A 5,385-nucleotide genomic window follows, 5' to 3' on the forward strand; every position below is an offset into this window, starting at 1 on the left:
TAGAAAGACACAAGTAGAGAACAGAATCTGCTCACGTGCCTGGGAGTCTCTAGCATTGCCCACCCACACAACACACACTCTGTCTAGTTGTTTCTCTTTATCTTCTCCTGGAAGGGTGGAGGGGACTAGAGTAGCCATAGCAAATGCCAGCTGTAGGAGCTGATCTGCTTGGAGGAAGGTGGTGGGAGAAGAGGTGCCATTTGTGAGAGCCAGGCTGACTGTGCCAGATGAGTCCTTCCCCCTCCCAAGAAGTCTGCCTCTCTAATCATAACCAAGAGCTTTGCACAGGATCCTGGAGTTTTCAGCTGGGAAAGCTCTTGCTTATTGGCCTTGGGGAGGTGGGGGGTAGGGGGGGAGGCTCTCCTGTCCCTTAATAGCATTGCTGGAGTTTTCCTAGCTCTTCGGAGCTGTCTGTCCCTAATTGAGATGCGCACAGAGGTTTACAAGTTTTCTACGCTTTTGATCATGTGAAGCTCCGGGGCTGAGATTGCTGTTGAGCACACTGCAGCGATGTCATTTTTTTTTGGTGTACGTATGTAATATTTAAAGGTTTAAAAACAAAATTTAAAAAGGCAAAACCTTAAAAAAAAAAATTGAAAAAAAAACCACACAAAAAGCCAAAGCATGATGCATATTGTTAGCCTTAAAACTGGCTACCTGACACTGCGATGTACAAATAAGAACAGCCTGTAACTGTTTGAAGTGCTGGGGAGGGGCGGGGAAGAAATATTACAAAATCAGTTTGTAGCCTTGATTCTGTACAGTATTTAAAAACAAACAATGGAACTGACTATTACCGAGGCCATGCTTAGAGGTGTGTTGTTCACGTGCAGATGTGAATGCTGGGTTGCTTACCATATATGTATAAAGTGCTGTGTGACTTACTTTTTTTTTTTACCTGCAAAAATTTTTTTTGGTTTGGCTAATGAAGATGTAATAAAGGAGAAAAAGGTGATTTGCCATTAAATTGTGCCTCTGTGAATAGCTCTGGTTGTGCTTTTTTTATTCTTCCCTGTGTGGTGAGTATATCACATGCAACAGAACTAAAGATCCTGCCGCCTTCATTCAGACTGAGGAGGTTCTTACTCTGCTCTCGAAATCACCACCACTGCCAGTGGGCAGTGCGTGGACTGGGACTCGGGAGACCTGAGTTCTGCTGGCTCGCTCACTGGCCTGCTTGGGTGACTTCGGGCAAGTCATTTCCCCTCTTTGTACCTCAGTGTCTCCATCTGTGAAGTGCTTTGAAATCTACTGATGAAAAGTGCTATCTAAGAGCTGGGTTTTTACTATCCTCGGTGGAGCCAGTGTGAGGAAAGGTGGCAGACTCTAGCCCTGAGGAAGCTTCGTTAACTGCTCTGTAGCTGACTGGTGCACCTAGGGGCCGATGGAAAGCCCTCTGAGGACAATGGGCGTCTTTCGATGGGCTTTGGATAAGGCTCTTCATTTATACAAGGTTCAGGAAGAGCAGCTTTTCTGTCCAGTAGTTAAGGTAACACCAGGATCCGACAACCTCACACAAGTTCAGCTAGTCTGGTGATGGGGTCTGAGATGCCAGCTTGTCACCCCTACCTAGCTTGTTCAGATCTAACTTAAACTTGCAGTAACCTGAAAGCTACCACATGTCAGCTGTTTATGGACTGATGTGAAATGAGTAGGTTTGCCCAGCTGCCAGTGGACACATGCCCACATCCTAAACTACCATTGTGGATAGGACCTCAGCTGGCGACCTTATCAGAGAGGCCAAGGACAGAATGTCCATGGAGCGTGAGGAGGCCCTTCAGAGCAGTGAGATCAGGAAGCAGTCGGTGGAAGCTTGCACCTCTTTGGAAAGAAGGTTTCAGCCGTCAGTGCTGCTGTTGCAACCCATTCATGACCCCAACAATCAACTTGCCCTTGCCAAGCTTATCTTTCAGTCCCTAGGACAATGTAGGAGCTGTGTTTAGAGACCTTGGTACTGCTTGGGCACAGTGCGGTGAACTGAGGCTGAACGACTCAAACCTTCTGACCTAATGGAATGGGGTGACGTCTTGGCTCCCACCACCAAAAAAGCGAAGCTGAGAGGGGCTCGTGGGTGGTGCCCAGGCCTGGAATTTAGGAAGTCTCAGGTTCTAATCCTGGCTCTTCTGTTGATTTTGTGACTTTGGGCGCAAATCCCTGAATCTCACAAGGCTTCAGTTTCCCCCATGCTGCAGAATGGGAATATGGCATTCTGCTCTGGGACGGTGGTGGACTTGTGTTCTGTGTAAGTACTGTTTTTTAAAGGGCGGTGACTGAACAGGTGTGGTTAGAAAAGATTTAAAGGGACAGTCAGGCAGCAGGGACAAGGGTCAAGGACATGAGGAGAAACCAAAGCAGAAATGAAGTACATGTGAACCTTAATGACTGCCATGAGAGTTCAGAGCACCATTTAACAGCTCCGCACTCTGCTCAGATCACCTTAAGTGTAGGATGCTATGGCAGGAGCTGGAGTGCTGCGGTTTAATGGCACTTGCTGTAGGCTGCAACTGCGGTAGCAAGACTAGTTTAGTTTTATATAGTCATCTTCGGAGAGGAGGGAGGTCTGTTCCTAGGCAGCTATTGCCAGGGGCCTACCTTAATGAATGAACCATGGCCAGGTCGGGTGTACACCCGCACAGGCACGCTGCAGGAAGCAGGAGGCTCGGATGGCTCTTCTTGTAAAGGTAACACCAGGGGTATTACGGGGTGGGGAGGGGGGGAAGGCTACTCAAGGGAGGCTAGGAAACCTCCAGGGAGTGGGTGGGTAACTTTGACATGCAATAGGACACGAGCCTCCCTTTTTTTGTGCTGCACAGTCTGACAGCTCAGCTCTGAGACAACGAGCTGCTGCTACTGCAGGCAAGGAGCTTTACGCTCCTGAAGCAGAAACCTCAGAGTGGATGCAAACAGCTGGTGGTTCTTAATGGGCACACACAAATGGGGGACACAATGCTGATGGCCTTAAGCCTCATGGCTTTACCTGCAGCATGCACTACCATTTCCTCAGCAGGGACCTACCATTTAAGAGGAGTTTGCACAGTCTCAATTGCCAACTTGTTGGTTACCAAATTCCAGACAATTGACTCTGGGCTAAAAGATGAGGGTGCTAGATTAGCAGGCCTAGGGGACAGGATGGCTGCTGTAAAACAAGACTCAAAGCACCTGGGGCAAACTTTGGAAACTATAGGACCTGGAATGCCATCTGCAGAGAAGCTGCGGCTGTAGAGTTCTAGGCCAGGCAAGTGCCTATGCAGGGGTCCCTTGAAAATCAAATCAAGGGAAAGACCAAGGGTTTAGGAATCCAGGAACTTCCTGAAAAACTTGTGGATTTACAAAATAAAATTCCAGAGCTGCTGGAGCTGGACATGCAGGAAAAGCCTGTATGTGCCTGTGTGGTGGAATTCTCCAGAGAGAATCTTTCAGACACTAAACCAGAACTAAGCCTGCAACAGTGGTGTAGGGGAGACGTTTCTACAGGCAGACCTGATCATCTGCTGAAGGGCACATGCTATTGATTGTTCCTGACAACCTAATCGCCCAACAATGGAGGAAGGAATTAGACGCAGTTAAAGTGTTTAGACCAGAGCATCACTGCATCCATTTGTACACCCGCCCCAATACCATATGAAAAGGTACCTCCCCCCCCCACCCCTTATTTTGGGATATGGGTCCTGTTTGTTGCCTGCCTTGCTGGAGTGAAAATAACTCTGAGCTCCGTTTGATCATGACTGGCTGGCAAACAATTAGACTTTTCTTTCCCTGCTTTAGGATCCTAATTGCATAATTTGCAGATGAATAAATGTGAACAGCAGCTGCTGTCTGCGGTTCCTCTGTCATGGCTGAACATTCTAAATCCGGGTTTGTTACTGTCGCTTTAGATCAAAAATTAGCGGCAACCAAAAAACTGGTGTCACCATATGAAATGGGTATAATCAGCACTTGGTCGCTGCTCAGTCTGCCTGCACAGCCAGCCCTTTCCCACGAGCGTTTGTCTGTTTAGATCACGTACCTGCACAGTGCTGAAAGTCACAGCATGCTTCAGCTGGACTGTGGATGTGATGAGTGTATTGCTACCTAACCCAACCCATGCAATGTGGGCCATGGACATGAATGCTGTCTAGGTTTTCATAAGGCTGCCCATCACTGTGGTATCTGACCACCAAGGAGTGCTACGCAGTGTGACTTTAACTGTGTGATTATTGTAACATTTCTGATTGTTTTTAGCCTACTTTTCCAAAAATGTTTCTAGAGAAACAGCTGTTGGACTAGATTGGTCGTTTTCCCCTCTACAGTTAAAACCATATAAACTCAATGGACCCTGCAAAATTAATTTTTTTAATACCTTGGACTGGGATGACACCACCTCTCGGCCCATCATGAGTCATCCCAGCCCGTCCCTACGCCGGAGAATAAAGGGATTGTCTAGAGGCTGACTGGGATTTTGTGCAAATAGATTCATAGATTCATAGATTCTAGGACTGGAAGGGACCTCGAGAGGTCATCGAGTCCAGTCCCCTGCCCTCATGGCAGGACCAAATACTGTCTAGACCATCCCTGATAGACATTTATCTAACCTACTCTTAAATATCTCCAGAGATGGAGATTCCACAACCTCCCTAGGCAATTTATTCCAGTGTTTAACCACCCTGACAGTTAGGAACTTTTTCCTAATGTCCAACCTAGACCTCCCTTGCTGCAGTTTAAGCCCATTGCTTCTTGTTCTATCCTTAGAGGCTAAGGTGAACAAGTTTTCTCCCTCCTCCTTATGACACCCTTTTAGATACCTGAAAACTGCTATCATGTCCCCTCTCAGTCTTCTCTTTTCCAAACTAAACAAACCCAATTCTTTCAGGGTCATGAACCCTTCCTGGCCATCCCACGTTGATGTTGGTGAAACGTCCCTTGTGATCCACCAGTGCTTGCAGCACCATTGAAAAGTACCCCTTGCGGTTTACGTACTGGCTGCCCTGTTGTTCTGGTGCCAAGATAGGGATATGGGTTCCATCTATCACCCCACCACAGTTAGGGAATCCCAGTGCAGCAAAGCCATCCACTATGACCTGCACATTTCCCAGATTCACTACCTTTGGTAGCAGCAGCTCAGTGATTGCTTTGGCTACTTGCATCACAGCAGCCCCAACAGTAGATTTGCCCACTCCAAATTGATTCCTGACTGACCGGTAGCTGTCTGGCATTGCAAGGTTCCACAGGTCTATCGCCACTAGGGCTGCTCTCATCTTGGTATTCTGGGGCTTCAGGGCAGGGGAAAGCAAGTCACGAAGTTCCATGAAAGTGCCCTTACGCATGCGAAAGTTTCGCAGTCACTGGGAATTGTCCCACAGCTGCAACACTATGCGGTCCCTGCCAAGAGGCAGTGCATTTTGGAGC

The sequence above is a fragment of the Emys orbicularis genome, chromosome 13, assembly GCF_028017835.1.
Source record: "Emys orbicularis isolate rEmyOrb1 chromosome 13, rEmyOrb1.hap1, whole genome shotgun sequence".
In the NCBI taxonomy this organism is placed as follows: domain Eukaryota; kingdom Metazoa; phylum Chordata; order Testudines; family Emydidae; genus Emys; species Emys orbicularis.